The 22,485-nt window shown below is 43.3% G+C and overlaps 1 long non-coding RNA gene across 1 annotated transcript; it reads left to right on the top strand.

Annotated features, from left to right (window-relative positions):
- Positions 1-4,087: 4,087 nt before the first annotated feature.
- On the top strand, positions 4,088-10,513 carry LOC110342960. Its single transcript, XR_002385150.2, has 3 exons — positions 4,088-4,275; positions 8,677-8,739; positions 9,281-10,513. It is a non-coding gene; the product is annotated as an uncharacterized LOC110342960 (long non-coding RNA).
- Positions 10,514-22,485: the final 11,972 nt, after the last annotated feature.

Raw genomic sequence — 22,485 nt, 5'->3', positions numbered from 1 at the left:
CCCCTCGGTCTCCATGGAGACACGATCACAGGTGTGTGACAGGTTAGAGATGCTGTCCCTTTAAAAGACCTGGAAAGGAGGGTCTTAACTTATCGTATCTTCCATTCTTCTGCAGAGATGAGTAAAGATGTGGAAAGGTAAGGGTGTCAATCAGTGGCATGGACTTGGATGGGAGATGGGAATGTGTGAGCATGGGCTGTGCAACCCTTTCTCCCTGGAGAGTCAAAAGCCTGGATTTCCTTGAGCCTTGATTCAACATCATGTGATAGTAGTTAAAATATCAAGATCATTTTATGTACAATATTTTTGAGATTACTGTACAAAGGAGACTGTAACTTTAATCAACTCCACTAATGACAAAGGAGCCAAATATAAAGAAAATAGTACCACTGTTATGACATAGGTGGGGGACATAGCGTCTTCCTGTTAAAGTGGTATATAAGTGTGTATGTGAGGGGGTGAGGAAGAGAGAGGGGTCAGAGAGAGAGAAAGGAAGAGAGGTGGAGGGGGAGAGAGCACATTTGTCATCGGACACTGATTCACTAAGACCTTCCTGTTCAGTCCTTGCTTGGATTGGTGTGCATTGCAAGTCAATTTGGAGAACATAAATTAAATTTCTTGTCTTGGGCTCCAAAAATTCCAGTGGTTGATGTGAGGGCCAAGCTCATCACTTTGGCCCTGGTAGGTCTCATGCAGAACTCATGACCTGAAGGGTCTTAAACTCAAGGCCTTGGGTGATGTCTATGTTCATAAATATCCTAGCTGTCTCTGTTGAAGGCAGCTACACTATCCCAGCCAGACTGCATTAGTGTCTTATTTACTCCACTAGTCCATACCTTGCTCCCTAAAGTGAAGGTCTGCCTTTGTTTGACTTACTTTCAGCTGGTGTGGTCTCCAGTCCATGTGTAAATGGGACTAATTCCAAAGCCCCCACACTCCGGTCCCTTGTGCCCCCATGGACTGTGCATGCCCAGTTCTACATCAATGCTTCTAGATGTAATAGAGCCTTGGACTGTTGTATGGTGCCTCTTAGAGGGTGTGTTCACACAGTGTTTACAGTTATTTCTTTGTTATCAATTCAATATGAACAACACGGATGTTGGGGGCTAGGAATTTGGAGCAGGCAGAGCCAGAGTAATTTAGTGTCCCACATGAGAAGTCTGAAGTTTCTGGTGGGAAGGCTACATTTGGAGGTAGTTGGAGTTTGATGTTACCTCAAAGTATGTCTTACCTGTCTGTCCTATCCTAACACCTTAGGCTAGGTAAGTGTGTGTGTGTGTGTGTGTGTGTGTGTGTGTGTGTAGGTGATATCTGTGCATGCCTGAAGAGGCCAGAAGGTGTCAGATTCCTTGGGACTGGAATTACAGGTGGTTTTGAGCCACCTGCATGAGTGTTAAGAATGGAACTCAGATAAGCACGCACAGCCACTCAGTCATCTGATCTCTCTGGTCCCTAGGCTGGGAATCACAAGCAAAAGAAACTTATTGCTCATAGTCTTGAATACTCAGGAAATCCAAGACCAAGGCACCAGAATATCTGTCTCTGGTAAAGGCTCACTGTGTTCCAAAGATGGTAATTTGTTCTTGTGCCTTCAGCAGAGTAAGGAAAACAGAAGCCTTTGATAAGGAAACTAACCCCATTAGTGAAGACTCTGTACTCCACGACTAGTCAGCTCCCAAAGGTCTCGTGTCTTCAGACTATGGCTGTGGGAATTCAGCATCAGCATATGAACTTGGGAGGGACTGTCTCCTGCATGCAGAGCTGCTAACCGATAGGTCTTCTTCCAGTGCCTCAGAGCACATGGTGAAAGCTGCATCGTCGTTGGTAACAATCCCGGAAGTCCCACTGTATCACTTCCTCAATAACAGGTGTATTTTTACCATAACCTCAGTCTGCCCAGATTTAAGAAGGAAAAATTAGCTGCGCTTATAATGAGAGAGTATATTAGTTCATTTTCCATTGTGGCTGAGCAATTTATAAAGAAAAGAGATTTATTTATCTCATAGTTTTGGACTCCAAATGTCCAAGGCAAGGTGGCCTCATCTATCAAGCGTCAGGTAAAAGCCTCATGACGGATGACATTGCAGGGTCAGGAGCATATGTGAGAGCAATCACCTGGTGCGACAGGAAGCTCTGTGACATATATCTTCATGGTAACCGTGGACTAGCACAATGTACATCCATCTTTCTGAGGGCAATGGCCAAGTGGCCTAATCACCACGTGCTGGTGCCTTTCACTGGGATTCCACTACCTCAGTACTGCCACCCTGAGGACCACGAGCCCAGCATACGAAACCACATGGAAGCCATAGAAACACAGAAAGCAGCACTTGGTTATTTTTCCAACTAAGGATGTCTGGATTCTTCCATCCACCACCGCCATGTCTGATAAGCCCTCCCTTCCTCTCTACCTCTGTCCATGCTTCCATGAGTTAGGACTCACTTTGGTCTCTCGTGTTTTGGACTGGTCAAAAATCCCAGTACTGAGTGACCATGTGTTTCTTGGGCTCCAGGAGCCCTGGCCCCTGATTTGTGCTCAACGAATCACAAAATCAGTCGGTGCCTTTTGCATCTGATCCTCCCTTAGTCTCTGGGACACTGGAGATTATAGGCTCTGGATCTTCTCCACTGCTCTCATGGAAGCTGGGTCCCCACATCAAACCATGTACCCACTTATTAGCACCCTACATTCTACCAGTGAGCCATAGTTGGAAGTGTGACCTCTACTCATTTTCTCTTGTCTGTTTCCCTCCTTTTCCCGGCATGCTAAAACTCTCCTGCCTGCCACAGTGGCGTCCTGCCACTTCCCATCATGGCTAAGCTTGTCTCAGGGTGGGAACTTCCTTCCACTTGGGGATGTCCTGTTTCGCTAGAACTCTTATGCTCCTGTTTGAAATCTCTCTCTCTCTCTCTCTCTCTCTCTCTCTCTCTCTCTCTCTCTCTCTCTCTCTCTCTCTCTCTCTCTCTCTCTCTCTCTCTCTCTCTCTCTCTCCTGTTTCTCCTATCTCTGCTGCCTGCCTACCGTTTCTTCTCAGTACAGATGCCAGCGGCTCCCAGTGGCACGGCCTGAGGCAGCATCTGCTCAAGGCGCTCCGAGAGTTTTTTTTAACTTCTGTCGGATGGGTATGTGTTTATGGAAGCCGCCATCTTGACCATGTGCCCAATCTGTGGGTTACTCCTTTCTCTCAGCCTAGGCAGAGGGACAGTCTAGCCAGCTTCTGCTGACAAACCCTGCTGACAGACATAATTCATTTACCTTTTGCCTTTTATTCTTTTGTCTCTATTTTCTTCTTTCACCGGCTCTGCTGCACATGTGGAATGGTGTGCCTTTCCAGGGCCCTGGAGGGAACACATTTCATACAGAGGCCTTGCATGTTTCATCTACAGTGGATCTGCCTTCTTGTCACTGGCAATTTTAAGTCTACTCTGTATCTTTAAATGTCCTGTCTGTTTGCTACAACAGAGCAACAATCAGAGATCACACTCTGGTTCTTACTTTTATCCAGTCCTGTTTAATATATCTATGTGTATGCATACGTGTAGCTACTGTTTAAAAATGTAAGCTAACTCTATATGCAACTTAAATTCAACTGTGCTAAGTCTCAAATATTTCTAAATTGTTATATATCTTTAAATGATGGCAAACATTTAAGGTTATAAAGGTCTATTTCAAATTAACAAAATATTTATGCCACCCAGTCCTTCCTGTAAGCTGTTTACCAATGGTAAGCTTCTATTACAAAAGGGGATTTTTCTCTACTTCTTTGTCCTTTAGAGGTGTAATTCTAACCTACTAAGTTAAAAGAGAGCTCTGAGTAAAATATCCCTCCACAGCTGCTCAGCTTCAATTCAGTTCTCTAGACAGATCCTACCCTAATGTCATTGTAGCCATACTAATCTGTAGCCATACAAATTAATTACAGTGATAAAGCCTTACCTAGCCACCTATGTGCTGAAGGCAAGTAACTAAAGACAAATTTTGTCTTCTGAGATATACTAAACAGACCGACAGACCTCAAATGCTCAGAGATCTAGAGAATATGGCATTTCAAATGTTTGATTAAAAACTTTTCCATAACAGAGACAGGCCAGCTGCTGGCCTCACCACATTTTCTCCAAGAAGACTGATGGACACTGAAGAAACTTCCCCCCATAAAAGTGGCAACACTAGCCACTGAACAACCCTGCCTATCACCTCAGCTGCTACAAAGGACTCTTTGGACTGTGGACAAGAGGACTGTGGAATCAACTTTCTCCACGTTGCTTGGGCCAATGGTAGGCAAGTCTTCCTAAAGAACCTAATCCACAGGTCCCACGTTATCAGCAGAGGGCAGGTGTCCTTAAAGTCTCTGACTTCATTAACTCAGGTAAAGCTGTATCCTTCTCAAGAACTCTGATGCTTTTGATGACTGGTAGCTTTGCCAGCTTAAAGCAACGGCCAAGGCTCTAACTGTCACAAAACCGATTTCAGGAACAGGTATTTTAGGGTTTATCTATGTGAAGGTAGGAAAGTATAAGGTGTATGTAGGTTTAAATATGTAAGCTACAAAGGTCTGTCTGAGGATGGAAAGGTCTGACAAGGTGGATAAATGCAGGTTCGGAAGGTCTGAGAATGTAAGCTATAAGGGTCCTGGACGGTCTAAGATGGTAATGTAAGGTGTATGAATTAAAGTTAGGAAGGTCTGAGGATAAAAGGTTTACGTGATAACAAAGCGAGTTGAGATATTCAAAAGAATGAAACAGGCTCCAGATTTCACTCTCTCTCATTATGCTACTGTTCAAAGTCTTAACATTAACCAATGCAGAATACTAAACACCATGCTATACCACTATATGATCATAACTGCAAGCTCAAAATTAAGGTGCCTTTCATTGTGCTAAAGATATCTGTCAGTTTTAAAAGTGTTAATGCTTTCAACCAAATTGTTTCTGACATGAATATGCTGCTAATATGTCTAAAATTTATGTTTTCACAAACTTAAAGAATTCTTGCAAGTTCCAGGGAGTCGAATTGGACCCACCCAAACAGGTCAGATTCACTCTAGATATTGTTCAGCCTTTCCCTGGTTCTGGAAACTCCTCCCTCATCTTGGGATCCCTTGTGGACCCCTCCCTCATCTTATGATCCTCTTCCCCTCAAGTACCAGGACCTAAGACAATTGTTCCCCTAAACTTAACTTTAGGCCAACATCTTGCCAGGTCTAAGAGGCTCCAGAGAGTTTCATAAAGCCTGGACTGTGATGAAACAACCAACTACCCCAGGAAGTGGCAGCACCCCAGCGTTCTCAGGTCCCCCAAAATGGTCAACACCCCCTCAGGTCAGCAGGAAGCAGTCTTGAGAACTTGATGTCCTTATTCCCTAACCTGCCATGCCTAATTCTTCACCTTTTTAATAATAAGTTGAGTATGTAAGGTATTATGCTGGCCTGCCCCTGTCACCTGACAGAATGCACTCAAGCAGTATTCTGGTCAGTTCAGGGTTCGGTGAGTGCTAGTCAGCACTCAGGTGCAAAGGACCCCTTTAAAAGACAGACCCTGCCCACTTATGCTCCCTTACTGTTCTCTCTTTCTGCTCTTCCCACTCTCTCCCCTCTGTCTCCCTCTTCTCTTCTCTCCTCCCTCTGTGTCTCTTTACTCCTTTTCTCTTTCCTTCCCCCTCCTCCTCTTTCCAGTAAAACTTCTCACTCAAGCTCTGTCCACCTGGTGTGTTTGTCCCCATCTCAGTCACCCTCACCAACCATGGAATCTGCCATGGTCCCCCACACAGAACCCCCTTAAGCTTTATCCTTCCACTGAAGCAAAAGAGCAACACACAGAGCTCTGTAGAGGGCAGGCATAGGACTTTATGAGAATGAGAAGGAAGAGAGAATTAGCAGGTGTGATAGGGTGGGAAGGACAGGGCAGAGATGATCTGAACAGGTTCAGGTAGGAGGCTGGCAGTGAACTGCATTGACTTCCTGCAAGTGGTGGTTATCACAAGAATCACATTCTAACCATGTGCTCTGCTTACGCTGTATCATGGATTTCTGTAGTCTCATCTGCCCATACCTCCTCTCCCTTTCTTTTGGTGACAGACTGTCCTGTCTACTTTTAGAACTCTTGATCTCTTATCTGGGACAGTTAAACACAAGGCTGATGGCATTCTGGCCCTAGGGTTAGACTGACTTCATACAATAATATATGCAGTGATTGGCCCTGAATGGTGTGTGTGTGTGTGTGTGTGTGTGTGTGTGAGACCACATACAAATGCACACATACGTATGTGTGCAGTTTAATATGCTGAAAGAAAGTACCTTCTATTCTGAGATTGTGTGTGATAAGAATCACATGACTGAGGGGGAGCAGGTAGTCAAACAGATACTGACAAAAAGAAACCGAGACTTGAGAGAGAAGATACAGCAACATGTTTGTTTGGAACCAGGCTACCCCTTGGACTTCCCAGTTAATTGAATCAATGAATTCACCTTTTAAACTATGGTTCCAAGTGGAATTTTGTCACTTGTGACTCTGGGGTCCTGACTGCATGCTATAGTGTAAGCAACACTCCACAATGCTGCTTTTGTCACATCTCCTGGACAGAAGTGTTCATAGAGATAGTGGTCTAGGCTTGGGGAGCCCTGAATCTTAACCCATCCCTGTTCTGGAGTGTAGCCTGGGAAGAAAGGACAGCAGTAAGCTGCTCTAGGATTTATGTAACTGAGGAGTCTATACTTGGCCTTCAGGGATGAAATGACATTGGCAAATGTCTCCCCATTATCAGCAGGAGTTTGGGGTGCTGGACCCACAGAGCAAAGGTTAGAGACAGCAAGAAAGAAGACCCGAGAATACAAGGTTCCCTAAGAATGGGAACTTGGATTTTACCCCGGTGGACTCATGGTCTCATGCTCATAGCTGCTGGTTTTAATATGCTTAAGCTTTGATGTTCTGAGGTCCCTCACTTGCACTGGAACATGATGTCCAGGATGTGAGCTGGAACCTGGCTCATCGCAGCTTGCAGAATGCCTATCCATCAGCTGTAAATTCCATGCCTACTACTGGGATGAAAACATGTGTCAGAATGACTGGGCCACTTTGCTTTGAAAATTGCTTTTAAGAACTCCTCCCTCCCTCCCTCCCTGTCTTCCCTCTGAGTCATGACGTTTCATTGTATTTGAAGACATTTATCCCTGAGGAACACATGTGCATTTTGGCTCTTGTATTTATCAACTGGCTTGTTTTAAAAATTAAGATAATTATCTGGGCAGTGCTGGATGAACCTTTAATCCCAGCACTCGGGAGGCAGAGGCAGGTGGATCTCTATGAGTTTGAAGTCAGCCTGTTCTACAGAGTGAGTCCTAGGACACACTCCAAAGCTACACAGAGAAACCCTTTCTCAAAGAAAACAAAACAAAACCCCAGAAAATTATTTGATTTTACTGTTGAGGCTATGGATATAAGTCACATTAATGGCTTTTCTGAGACGATTATCCCATATGCATACTTAAATGTACTTTAAAATTTTAAAGGTATAGAGTGCTGTGTATTTATACATGACATGTAATCATTTGATATAAAACAATAATATTCATGACTCTTGAAACATTTTGTTTTAAAAATTTATAAGACAGTAACTCTTGAAATTTTGTCTCTATAATTTCAAACCTTTTAACTAAATTCTTATGGTATTTCTACTCATATTTCTAATCAGTTTCTGACCTGGCAGGTTCACTCATCCTTTTAGGTGACCTGGTGACTCCCTGCTTCCAGGAGATCACCTTATTATACCACCTGATCGGCATATGGCCCAGAACTCCTGAACTTAACTGATCCTCCTGCCTCAGCTCCCCAAGTATCAGGGACTACAGGCACGCACCACCACACCCAGTTTCCTTTCCTATATCTAAGCAATGTGCCCTTTCTACTCTTTATCATTTTAGACATTATCTCTCAGCTTCCTGTTACAAAAGATGAGCCTTTGTCCCTGATACCTTCTCCTCCTGTGCTTTTATCTTCACCCATCCTGCCGAGATAACATGACACAACATTGTTAGCCTTCTTCTGACTAATGTCAATATCACTCACCGCTGAGCCAAGGAGTGTAATGTAATGTAATGCTTCCCTCCTTAGATACTGTTTGTTCTTCCTGGGGGGGGGAGAATTGTCTCATTTTGTTCCCTGGCTGGGTTTTCTCTGTACCAACATTTAGTTGTTTGTTTTTTTCAAATACAACAGTTGCTCTAGCAAGTGCCCAGAATATTGTTTTCCAAGTGCTCACACACAAATAAGTGATAACAAGTAACCAACTCTGTGTTTCTCTCTGGATCCCTCCTTTCTAGAAACATCAGGCTTCCTGTCTCAGTCTGGGCTGATGGCTTTCACAGTATGTGCACAGCAGGGATCTGGCTGTGTGTGTGATAAGTTCCTATATCTTTCTTTCCATCACTTGGGTCTGCTTGGTGTCAGCCTTTGTATAGTAAGATAGCCAAAGAGCCTTGCTAATGATCAACTCTAGCAAAAGGGATGTTCTCACTGTAAATGCCCATGTTCCATCCCCATGGTAGGTGTGGCTCACTGATCTTTTATTCCCAAAGAGACGGCCCCTGTGCTTGGCATCTTCTTTGGGAGGACATATATTCAGGGAGGCATCACTATTCTCTAAGAAAGGCCAGAAAGGCTAACTGTATGTTTCTACTGCAGGGCTGAAGCAAGAACAGACAGAGTGGCAGAACATTAGGAGCCCGAGGACCAGTGTTCTTTCTAGTAAGTAGTTGCCTGGCCTTAGGAAAATTGATTGGTACTACTTCATTTCAGTGTCCATGGCTCTCAATGCTAAGAACTAGACTGGATTTCACAGTCTAACCAAGATTCTAAGTTTCCCCAATTTCAACAAAATCTTGTGTTAGAGGCTAGGAATGGCTCAGTGGTTAAGAGTACTTGTTGATTGCTCTTCCAGAGGACCTGACTTTGGTTCCCAGAACATATGTGGGATGGCTTCCTTCAGCTCCAGAGGAGCCAGTGCCTCTGACCTCCAAGAACACCTGTATTCACGTGTATATACATACCCACACATAGAGCACATACCTCCACATAATTAAAAATGATAAAAAATGAACCTTTCTTTTACAACTCTGATTATAAGAACAATCTGACTTGGACATAATTTACCACATGATAAGAGAAAACAAATGTGTAACTCAACAGTCAGTGGTCCAAAACAATAGTTCCATTGGTTAAGCTTTTACTGTGGATGCATCAGGTGTTGCTGAATGCTTGTCTGAGTTATCACATTTTCAATTCGCAGGAGCTCCCTCACGTTCTCTGGATGAGCCATTTCAAAGCATTCCATGTCACCCACATACCGCAGTTTCATCTGTACAGTGGGCCTGTAACCCTCCCCGCTTAGTGACGATAGAATGAGGTGGTGCTTGGCGAGTACTGAGATGTGCAAGAAGTGACAAGTGACATTCGGCACATTTTATCAAGGTCATCATTCGAGCTTTAAGAGGAAGAGTGTTCTCTCTTCTCAGTGTCCCCGCTGCATTTGCCATCCCTCCTGAGTGAGTTGTTTACTCAAACAACAAACCAACAACAAACGAAACAAAAGGAAGTCAAGAAACACGCCGACAGGTGGATGTCAGCTGAGGAAGGCTATGGTTTGACTTGTGATTTGGGGGAATTTCAATCCATCATGACGGGAGGGGATAGAAGCAAGAAGCTTAGTTTGTATCACCAAGAGTGTGACATAGTTGGTTAGACCCAGGTAGCCAACCAGAAAATCAAGACTAGACCAGAAGCAGGAATGAGCTTTGACTTTTAAAGGCCCATCCCAGTGACGGAACCTCACTTGTTAGGCTACAGTCCCTTTGGGACTGGATTTTTCCAGCCTTCCTGACTGGTGTCATCATCTGGTGACAGTATTCAAACATATGAGCCTAGAGAGATCACTTCAGGTTTAAGACATACCTCTCTATCAAAAAAATGCATTGCCACATTTTGTCCACTTGGAGTCCTTCTTTTTAAATTGCTCTTTAGGTTAGAAAAAGATAACAAATGTATTCAGACACTCTGCCACTGTCAACCACAACCTACCAGGTTTTAGCTTTGATTAATGATTTTTTTTCTCTTTACCTTATTTTATGTAATTCCTGTCATTTCTAGACAGCTTATGATGAACTGTGTGGTCTTTCTCCTTCTTGCCAGTAAAGACTTAATAATCATATGTAAAATATTCAACATGGCAGCTAGAAACAGGAAAGACAGAATGGCCATTTGTGGTATCCCTTCCATCTTCTTTATCTTACTTAGTGTGTCTCATGGTTTCTGGCTCTAGGTAACCCGTGAAGCTTCATTTGAACTGGTTAAGTTGTGAGAAACAGTGTACCTATCCTCACATGGGGTAGCAAGTAGAAATCCACCACCTAGGCTTTTGGGCAAAGGCAGGCAGCTGGCTTTGTAGAAGGCTTCTGATTACATGGGACAACACTAAGCAGTGATTGAAGGCAGAACATCAGTGAATAAACCAAAGGATTCTTTTGATGTGTTGCAACTAGATCATATAACAATCTACTAACTTCCAAAAGCCAGCTCCTAGGAGCATCTACCATTAGCTCATTCATTCATCATCTACTCACTAATCCTGAAAGTACTTATTTGATGACTGCAACATTTGACGAGATGAAACACCTTGTGACTAAGACAGTGAACTCTTTCTACTCTGTGACTAAGGCTCTTTCTACAAATGCCCCATTCCATTAGTGTGGGGTAAGATAGTTTTATAATTTGAATTTCAGCACCCCCAAATGAAGTATCATTGGAACAAAGTCATGTTCACTTATTTATAAATCCGTTCACTTAGTTGGTTGCAGAAGCAAGGATCAGTGGTTGACAGAGAAAGAGAGAGAGAGAGAGAGAGAGAGAGAGAGAGAGAGAGAGAGAGAGAGAGAGAGAGAGAGAGTGTGTGTGTGTGGCTTGCACAGCCTCAGATGCTGAGTATCTGGCCCTTTAAAGAAAGTGTACACGCTTTCTAGAACTGAAAGTATGAATGATAGCCTATTTCACAAGCTATATAAATAGTGGATTATATCCCATCTACTACTGGGTTCAAAGGTCAAACTATCCAAGGAGGAATCTCTATGATGCAGCAAGATCCTCAGAAGACACTATACCACACCTCAGTCTTGCCCCCCTCCTCCCTCCACCCTCTGCTTGAGGTGAATGTGGGCTCTGCTTGGGGCCCCGACTCCCTACATCCTCCTCCTTGGATCTTCCTGGGTCTGCTCTGTACCTAGAGCAGACCCGCCCCAGCAGAAAGGACCACCCTGAGTCTAGCCACACCTCAGTCTTGGCCCCCATCTGCCCTCTACCCTCTGCCCTCTGCCCTCTGACCTCTGTTTGAGGTGAGTGTGAGCTCTGCTTAGAGCCCACATCCCCCTCCTTGGATATTCCTGGTCCAGCTGCTCGCCTATAGTGTCTCAGACCCATCTGTGCCCATTGTGAGACCCATCAGAGTATTGGACCTGCTTGAACCCATTGGAAGAGAACCATAGACCCCTACCCACCAGGAGAGGAAGAGACCCCACCTGCACCCACTGGAAGAAGGGATGGGAAGATGACAATATAAGAACACATTCAACAACAGAAAAACCAATTTGACACCACCAGAGTCTAGGGAATCTACACCAGCAAGACCTGAACATCCCAACGCAGAGGAAACAGAAGAGAATGACCTTTAAAAAACTCATGAAAATGATAGAGACCCTCAAAGAGAAAATGAGAAAATCCCTTTAAAGAAATGGAAGGAAAAACAAACAAAAAATACAAGAAATCAACAAATCTCTTAAAGAAAGCAAGGAAAGCCAAGAAAAAACAATCAAACAGATGAAGGAAACAATTCAAACAGCTCAAGACCTGAAAACTGAAATAGAGACAATAAAGAAAACACAAACTGAGGGATTGCTGGAAATAGAAAAGCTGAGTAAATGATCAGGAACTACCAACCATAACCAACAGAATACAAGAGATGGAAGAGAGAATCTTAGGCACTGAAGATAAACTAAAGGAAATAGATTCACTGACCAAAGAAAATATTTTTTTTTGTTTTACGAGACAGGGTTTCTCTGTATTGTTTTGGAGGCTGTAGGGCCAGCCAGGCCTCAAAACCAAAGAAAATCTTAAGTCCAACAAATCCTTAACACAAAATATCCAGGAAATATGGGACATCATGAAAAGGCCAAACCTAAGAATGATAGGTGTAGAAGAAGGCGAAGAAGCCCAGCTCAAAGGTACAGAAAACATATTCAACAAAATCATTGAAGAAAACTTTCCCAACCTGAGGAAGGACATGCCTATGAAAGTACAAGAAGCTTAACGAACACCAAATAGACTGCACCAAAAAAAGTCCCCTCACCACATAATAATCAAAACACCAAACATACAGAATAAAGAAAGAATAGTAAGAACAGTGAAGGAAAAAGGCCAAGTAACATATAAAGGCAAACCTATCAGAATCACACCTGACTTCTCCACGGAAACTCTGAAAGGCAGAAGGTCCTGGATAGATGTTCTACAAACACTACAGATTCCAGCCCAGACTACTATACCCAGCAAAATTCTCAATCACTATATATGGAGAAAACATGACATTGAGATCGACAATTAATAAACGTGATCTCCTGAAACCGAGAAGCTTCTGTAAGGCAGAGGACACATCGAATCTGTAGATTACCAAAAGCAATTCCTATCAAAATCCCGGCACAATTCTTCACAGACCTTGAAAGGACAATTCTCAACTTTATATGGAAAAACAAAAGACCCTGGATAGCCAAAACAACCTTGTACAATAAAGGAACTTCTGGAGGCATTACCATCCCTGACTTTAAGCTCTATTATAGAGCTATAGTAATGAAAACAGCTTGGTAGTGGCACAAAAATAGACAGGTAGACCAATGGAATAGAATTGAAGACCCTGATGTTAACCCACACACCTATGAACACCTAATCTTTGACAAAGAAGCTGAAATTATATAATGGAAAAAAGGAAGCATCTTCAACAAATGGTGCTGGTATAATTGAATGCTGGCATGTAAAAGACTGCAGATAGAGCCATATCTGTCACCATGCACAAAACTTAAGTCCAAATGGATCAAAGACCTCAACATAAATCCAGTCATACTGAACCTCTTAGAAGAGAAAGCGGGAAGTGCTGGAGACCTCTTCCTGAACATAACACCAGTAGCACAGATACTGAAATAGACAATTAATAAATGGGACCTCCTGAAACTGAGAAGCTTCTGTAAGGCAAAAGACACATTCAACAAGACAAAACAGCAGCCTACAGAATGGGAAAAGATCTTCACCAACCCCACATCTGACAGAGGGCTGATCTTCGGAACTTACAAAGTACTCCACAGCACCACATTAACCAATTAAAAAGTGGGGTACAGAACTAAATAGAGAATTCTCAACAGAGGAGTTTAAAATGGCTGATAGACACTTAATAAAGTGCTCAACATTCTTAGCCATCAGGAAAATGCAAATCAAAACAACCCTGAGATACCATCTTACTCCTGTCAGAATGGCTAAAATCAAAAACACCAATGACAGTTTATGCTGTAGAGGATGTGGAGAAAGGGGAACACTCCTCCATTGCTGGTGGGAGTGCCAACTTGGTCAGCCACTTTGGAAATCAGTATGAAGATTCCTCAGAAAAATGGGAATCAGTCTACCACAAGATCCAGCAATTCCACTCTTAGGCATGTACCCAAAAGATGCACATTCATACAATAAGGACATCTGTTCGACTATATTCATAGCAGCATTATTTGTAATAGCCAGAACCTGGAAGCAACCTAGATGCCCCTCAACTGGAGAGTGGATAGAGAAAATGTGGTACAGTTATACAATGGAGTACTACTCAGAGGAAAAAAACAATGGAATCTTGAAATTCGCAGGCAAATGGATGGCACTAGAAGAAACCATCAAGAGTGAGGTAACCCAGTCACAAAAAGACAAATATGGTATTACTGACTCATATATGGATTTTAGACACCGAGTAGGGGATTGCCAGCCTACAATCCTACAGCCAGAGAGTCTGGGAAACAAGGAGGACCCTAAGAGAGACATGCATGGTACTCTGGAGAAGGGGAATAGGACAGGATTGGGAGCAGATTGGGAGCATGGGGAGAGGGGTGAGGGAGCTGGGAGAAAGTAAGGGGGAGAAGAGGAAGGGATAGGAGGACATGGGTGAGCAGGAAGGTTTAATCGGGGGAAGAATAGAGGAGAGCAGGCTAAGAGATACCATAACAGAGGGAGTCGTTATAGGTTTGAGGAGAGATCTGGCACTAGTGAGATTTCCAGAGATCTACAAGGATAACAGCAACTGGGATCTAAGCAATAGTGGAGAGGCTACCTTAAATGCCCTTCCCCAATAATGAGATTGACGACTACCTTGTATGCCATCCTAGAGCCTTCATCCAGTGACTGATGGAAGCAGAGGCAGACACCCACAGCTAAATCCTGAATTGAACTCCTAGAACCCGGTTGCAGAGAGTGAGGAGTGATGAGCAAAGGAGTCAAAACCGGGCTGTTGAAACCCACAGAGACACCTGACCTGAACAAGTGGGAACTAACTCATAGACCCCAGACTGATGGCTGAGAGGCCAGCATGGGACTGATCCAGACCCCTTGAACGTGGGTGTCAGTGAGGAGGCCTTGGCAATCTATGGGGCCTCAGGTAGTAGATCAGTATTTATCCCTGGCGCATGATGCTCTCTCAGCCTGTACACATGGGGGAGGGGCTAGGCCCTGCCCTGGATGAATTGACAGACTTTGGAAAACCCCCATGGAGGGCCTCACCCTCCCTGGGGAGCAGAGGGATAATTGGTTGGAGGGTTGGAGGGGTTGATTGAAGGTGGGGGAGGAGGAGAGGGAGAGGGAGCTGGGATTGACATGTGAAGCAAGCTTGTTTCTAATTTAAACAAAAATTTTAAAAAATAAAATAAAAAGTAGGCACTGTGCTAAAACAATAATTAAAAATTAGACCCGTCAGCTGGGCAGGGAGGTAGCCGGATCTCTGTGAGTTCAAGGCCAGTGTCGTCTACAGAGCGAGTTCCAGGACAGGCTCTAAAAATTGCTCAGAGAAACACTGCCTCAAAAATGAAATTAAAAAATTAGACCAGTCATAGAAATTTTATAAAGTTTGGAAAAAATACTCAAAAATGTGCAAAGGAAAATAAAAATAATCTTCAACCATATTACTCACATACACTAAGTAATTTGGAGATTTGTTCTTTCAAGGTTTTTCTGAATTTAGTTTTTTTTTCTGCGAAATGAGGTACAGTTGGGGTAGGGCTTGAATGCATTGAATGCATCCATTAGGTTCCCTGAAGTTAGTCATTATAAAAGAGTGATGTTGGCCTGTGGAGTACAGTGGGAGAGAGGTCTCTCAGCACGTGTGACACCCTGGGTCTCCACCACCACCAACAACCGCACCATGCGCGCGCGCGCGCACACACACACACACACACACACACACACACACACACACACACCACACACCACACCCCCACATACCATGAGGCATGTTGACTTCTTTTCTTCAACTTTCCATGCTGTCTCATCTTCTCTTACACACATCCCTGCCATGTGCCGTCTCCTACAAAGCTCCTGCTGCAGTTTATGTACACTACAAACTTTCTGCCTCCAAACCCCACAGACCAAATTCATCTAGTTCTTTATAATATGAAGGGGAACACACCCCATGTATTTGCTACTGAGATGGAAAGCAGACCAGTGTTCTCTACAGATGCTAGTGCTGTTTTAATTGCAACTGACTGAAAACGTGTTTACACTGAGAAAACCAGGGAGCAGAAGGATTTGGGGACTTCATACATCTGCAGATACAGGAGAACTACTGCTCCAGGTGTGGCTGAATCCAGGAACTCAGTGTGCCTGAGGTCTTTCTCTGTCTCTTAGATGTGACTCTCCACACTCATGGCATCATCAGGAAGATGTTTTCCTCTAAGCGCCCAAAGGCTGCAGGAGTCCGCATAGCAGAGTCTCCATTGCACCTTTGACAAACAGAAGAGCCCTAGAGACAAAGAGGTGAGTCGTCCTCAATGGGGGTGTATCTTAGTCTGTTGAGGCTGTTATGACAGGACAAAGCAGACAAGGACATTTATAAACAATCAAAGGTGTTGCACTCACATCTGGAGGCAAGTTCAATGTCAGCGTGCCAGCAAATTTGGTGTCTGGTAAAATCTCACTCTTTGCTTCACAGCTGGTGCCTTCTGCTATATGCTCACGTGACAGAATGTGCTGAGAGGTAAGAATGCTCCTTTCTGTCTATTTTATACAGTCAAATCCCACTTATGCATGCAGATCCCTCATGATGTAATCACCTCCTGAAGTTCCCACCTATTAACACGATTGCACTGCAGATTAAACATTAGGACAGGGGCCCACTGCACTGTGTCATTCATTTTGAGACTGAATTTCCATTCCTGCCGGGCACTTTAACCTTTCAAATCTATAAGTATTTAAACCAAGTATCTCAGAATTATAGTTGTTAGAACAAACAGGGCTGAGAATTTATGTCCTATCTATCTCTGTCATCTATCTATCTATTATCTATCTATCTATCTATCTATCTATCTATCTATCTATCTATCATCCATCCAGAAACTAACATCCATGAAGGATGGTGATTTTTCCACTCTCATTCAAGGTGGTGGTGGTGAGACAAGAATTTAAGCTGAGGTCTCCTACTACCACTTTCCACCTTCTCTCTTTTAAAGTCAACCCCAGAACCTCTTTGTCCTGCCAGCAAAGCAGCCCATGGATAGAGTTTGTCAGCCCACGGGGTCTCCCCAAATAAGCAGGCCAGAGAAGAAGTCTAATCTAGCCTGTTTCCAACTCTCAGATCTACTTTAGAAATGGGTGGGGTGGAGCAGACAACCACAACAGCTGTGCTTGCCTGTTCCCCTTTGACTAAATACTAAAAATATGGTTTTTGTTTAATCAGTGCTTGAGTCCAATAAAGTTTTTTCAAGACGCTGGAGCTTGTGGCTCTCCAGATTGTTTTATTTGTCAGAGCATTTAGCAATACTCTCTTTTCATTTGTATGTTTCACGTGGTCAGATGTCTACTGTCTATGCCATCATAGCATATTTCCCAGGCATGAAAGAGGAAGTGTTATCCACCGGGAGGTGACACTGCTGACAAGAATGTCTGAGCACTGAGCCTGTGGGAAGGGACACATCTGCAGCCTTGGGTGTTTGGTAAGAAAGACAGTGAGCACGGAGCTTCATGGAGAGAAGTGTTCATGGAGGGGCCACCTGACAGATGTCATGCAGGGGACCCAGGTTAACAGCTGTCTCTGGAGCAGGACTTGGACAAGTACCTGGGAAGATACTAAGTGTGACTAGACGGTAGGATGGCTTGAGGGGAGGTGCAGGTGGAGAAGCTAGGGGGACTGTTATTCTTCATTGGTCTGGAAAGGACGTTTGAGATTGGAGAGGCCAGAGAAGTCAACAGGGAAGGTACGGAGCCAGAGGCTGTCAAAACCAAACACAGCAAGTCAGCAGGGATCAGGAATTTGAGGAAGAGAGAAGAAATCTAATTTCATAAAAATAGCAATTAAAAGAAAAAGGAAATCCTATGTTTTGTTCTGCACTGTTTTAAAGTCACAAGGTCACCCACCACCCACACATCTTCCAGTTCCTCTTGGATATCCAAGCAGACTCCCCCTACCACCAGCCTGCTCTTCAGCTCTCCCTGCACATCTACACTAAGAGCCAAGGGTTATGGGTGCCAAGGTGTAAATGACTAATAAGGCAGTGTTGAAACTCACCTGACTCAAAACACATTTTACAATTATTGTGCTGTTAACAATCATTATCATTTTAAACTCAAAACCACATTTTGAATTGTAGCACAAGAGCCCTACTGGGACAGGTGAAAGATTGATATCCCAGCAACTGCCCATCACCTGTGGGGCAGCTCTGCCTTGCTGCTGTTCCTGACCTCTCATCCCCCACCTCCAGGGCTCTCCTGCTTTTTCAGCCTCCACAGGCTTCATGCCTTGATTTTCCTGTTTCTGCCTGCCTTCCTGCGGGGTCTTGGCTTCACAAGATTTGTTGATCTCCAAAGTGTGACACTGGATTCAGGATGTCAGCTTAACCTGAACTGGCACATTGCTGGATGTTAATGCTCATCTTGAAAAAAAAACAGAAAGAAAGGCCACCTGTGGCTTTTAAAGATTGTTAGTTCCTGAAAATGATTTATATTTCTCAGGGATGCTTTCCATGTAGCCTTGGAAGCAGGGTTCAAGTCCTAGACTGTTCTTGCAAGTTGGATGCCCTAGGGAATGACACAGTAAACCCTCTGTGCTTCTGTTCTCTATCTATTAGTGGAAGTAGTTATAGTGCCTATCTAAGTGGAGGTTGCAGGGTTAAAGAGGTAACACTTTTAGAGACTGGGTCTTAAAAGAGCCAGGTTCATTTTGGTAGCATCATTGTCATCATTACCTCTTGACTTACATACTGGTGTCTCGGATAAACACATCGGCCCTCCTTGATTTTGGTGTAGGTTTTGCAATTATTTGGGACCTTCATGTAAATAAGAAATAACATGATGAGACACAACAGAGAATGCAAGGAGAAAAAGATTTTTTCACATTCTCACACGCAAGAATATCAACAGTGATGGCATTTTTGTCAAGTCAAAGAATGATCCAAAGACCGGCATTGTCATTCTTCAAAGAAATTACACACACAGGCATATACATATATGCACATACATACACACACACATATATATGTAATGTATACATATATATTCAATAAGCACACGGTCAATACATCATTAGAGAAACCACAGTTACAAATACAAGGAAGTAACACTTCACATTTGATAGGCTGACTATCATTGAGAAAATAATAATACATGCAAAGGGAGGAGAGTACAGCTCAGAAGCACAGCGTTTGCCTGCTAAGCTCAAGGCCCCTGGGGTGGCTCTGTACTGAAATGATGACAATGATGGTAAGTGTAGGACAAACAGCAATGAGAACCTTTATCCAATGCTGGTGGGAGTATTTTCCATTCTGGAACGCTATATGTTGATTTCTCAAGAATTTGGGGCTGTGAAAACACAGGCTCCTAGAAGTGCGTGTCCACCCATGTTCAGAGGAATATTCTGTGCGATGGATGATTAAAGAAGATGTGGCATTTGCATGGGCTGAAATATCAATCCATCCCTAAAAAGGAAGCTCTCAGTTATACTACCGCGTGGATGGAGTTAAGAGATGTGCTAAAAAGGAGAATCCAGCCACAAAAGAACAGATTTTGTATGATTCCACTTACATGAGGGATCTACAGTAGCCAAACACATCAAAACAGAAAATGAAATGGTGATGGCCAGGAGCTGGAAAGAGGGAACAATGGAAAGTCAGTGTTCTGTGGGTATCAACTTTCCATGTGAGAAGATGAAAAAATTCTGGAAGCATATGGTGGGTGATGGTTTTTTTCAGAGACAATGTTTCACTCTATAGCTTTGGCTGGCCTGGAACTTGCTATGTAGACTAGACTGGCTTTGAACTCAGAAATCTGGCTGCCTCTGCCTCCTGAATGCTTGGATGAAGGCTTGCATAGCACTTGGCTAATATAAATGTTCTGAATGCCGGTGAACTATATACCTATTGGCAGTCAAACGAATAATTTTTAAGTTTCTTATTACAGGTATTTGCTTATTTTGGGTGTATTTGTGCACATGCATATTTGTGAACAGGTGTGCCTGAGAGCATTGTATGAAAGTCAGAGGACAACTTGGCAGGAGTAGGTTCTCTCCTACTACTTGGGTCCCAGAATGGAACTCAGACCATAGGTGTGGCAGCAAATGTGTTTACCTGCTGAGCCATCTTGCCAGTCTATTAAAATAATACATTTTATATTTGCATATTTAGCCATGCCCACAAAGACAATGATTAGAGCTGAGACAGTTGGAAATAAGGATAAGCTAGGACTTTTCACTCTTTCTTGGTTGGAAACCTGATACCGTCTTCACTCATAAAACCACTCAAGGAATTTATTCCCTGAATACTGACGAAGGCCATTGTATGTTTCATTATCAGTATGCAACTTGTAACCATGGACCCAGCATCTCCCTTTGAAAATTTCCTATTACAGGAGTATATTTAAATGGAAGCCAGTCTATAACCAAATACAATGAGTTCACATGTTGGTGAGTTCAAAAATGAAAATCTAGCCAAAAAGAGTGGATAATGACTTACTGGAGGCAGTAAGGGGGGCATGGGAGTTATTCCCAAAGTAATGCCCCCCCAACAAATGAAGTGTAGGGCTTTTATGTAGGAAGTATGAAAGCATTTAGCAGTGGGCATACTCCTGAGAATGCTCCGTTAGGAATACCAATGTGCACATGTTCTGCTTAAGAAAGGGTAATAGACACTCTCAGAGGCATGCCTGATTCAAGGCCAAGAAACACCACATGACTGAAAGGCTAAAATGGACAAGAACGCCTCTGTGTATAGATAGTTTACCATGTAAAGTTTAGGCAAAAATAAAAGAAAGGATGCTTGGAAGGTGAGCTTACATAGGAGTTGGCTCTTAAACATATCGGTCTCACTTACTGGCTAATAATTCTACCAAGGAAACTTTCAGTAGAAATGATTTGTAAAGATTACTGGAACGAAGTGCAACAGGTTTCACTGCTCTCATGATCAATGTCACCTTGTTCTAGCCTGAGGCTGGCCCATACATGAATAAGTAACCCTCAGTAAAATTCATGGTTTGACATAGCAATGGAAAGTACATTTGGCAATGTCTCTGATGGCCCTGGACATTCACATTCCATTTTCAGAGTTCAAATGGTCAGGAAAACAATTTCAGTGAGATTTGGGGAATGTCTGTCCAGGTTCCCTGTCTTGCTCTCCCTCCTCTCCTCTCACTCCCTATTTGGGCCCAAGTTATCATGCAGCTAACCTGCACAGCCTTTGCTCTGGCCACTCATTCTGGTCCCTCCAGGGTAATGATTAGAGTCTTAGAGTATAGTTCTTGGTACCATCTCTGCTGTGGACATTCTCAGGTGGACATGTTGATGACTGGATGTGTAAGAGGGTCTGAGTGGAGGCTGCTGATGTGACATATTTTGCTGAGCTAAATCTTCAGCCTGGGATGCACATTCCTAAATACTCAAGTTCTGAGCTCAGTGCTAGGAATTCTGTCCTACAAGAGTGCTCAGTCTCTTTACAAACAAACAAACAAACACCCAAATACAAAAAGTAGCCATCTTCATTGTTAAGGCATGGCAAACCACAGGATGGTCTACCAGAAAGCTCTTCAGACGTCTCTAAGTGGGTTAGTTTTAACTAATGTTAATACGATGTGTATATGTGAAGCATCATTCCAAGAGTTTACACACAGTTGGTTCCCATGACAAAGAAACCCTGTAAAACAGTCTTACAGGCCCCACTTTATAGGCAAGGAAACTGATGCACCAAACTGGTTAATTTACGAAGACCATACAGCTGGTGTTCAGGCAAGCCTGGTGGTCTGGCTTAGGGTTTAGTTCTTCAAGCACTGCCCTACGAGACCGCCCACTTTGCTGGGGGAACACAAAGGAACTTCAGAGACAACCATGAAATCTTAAATGTGGATTAACTGAAGGGATTTTAGGCCAGTCTAAACAACAGTGTTCATAAATATTATTTTGTGGGAGGGGGCAGGGAGACTGGGTGGTTAATTTGTTTTGTAGTTGAGGGACTCCAGTAAATTTTATTATACCACAAGAAATTAGACTCGGTTCTTTCAGTTTCTAGAACAGGCAATTTGTTCTGGTCATTGCTCATAATAACCTTGTTTAGGGTAAACAGACCCAACATCTCTAGTCATCAATTTTGTGTGAGTAGTGTGCCCCTATACACGCAAGGGATGGTTTATGGCTGTAGCAAACCACCCTCCTCAATGTTAAATATCTAAGTTGGACAGAGGTTTTGTTTTGCTTTTTTTTTCTTTTCTAAACACACAAAAAACTTGGGAACATTTTTATTGCCCTTTGTGACTCTTGTGCTGAAAAATGTTTGAGTGACTGAAGTCAGACTTTAACTTGAATTCTGTACCAGCACTTGTTGGGTCCCAGTAAACCGGGATAACACTGGCAATCTCAGGAGCAAATGTGGGGATTAGTGAAATACATACATTAAGAGGCAAAATGCACACCCGGGGCACATGTCCTGTGATAGGTCTCCTAATTGCCTGGCATTGTGTCATCGGCTGTTGTTCGGACAGGGATTTCCCAGGCATGACTAAATCGGAGGACACACAGTCCGGTCCTCTGATCCTCTGTTCTCAGGCTCAGAAAGGCTTGCGATATTTCAACAACTTGCTGACATTGCCCCAAGGCTAGTGAACTCCAATAAAATTCCAGGCCATTTCCACATCTTTCTTTAGTTATAGTGCTTATTTTCCCAGAGTCTGCCAGAATATTCCACAACA

This window comes from Mesocricetus auratus, unplaced genomic scaffold (assembly GCF_017639785.1).
Source record: "Mesocricetus auratus isolate SY011 unplaced genomic scaffold, BCM_Maur_2.0 Super-Scaffold_100015, whole genome shotgun sequence".
Taxonomy (NCBI): domain Eukaryota; kingdom Metazoa; phylum Chordata; class Mammalia; order Rodentia; family Cricetidae; genus Mesocricetus; species Mesocricetus auratus.
Note: the sequence above shows the minus strand (reverse complement) of the source record. Positions and strands in the feature narration are given on the sequence as shown.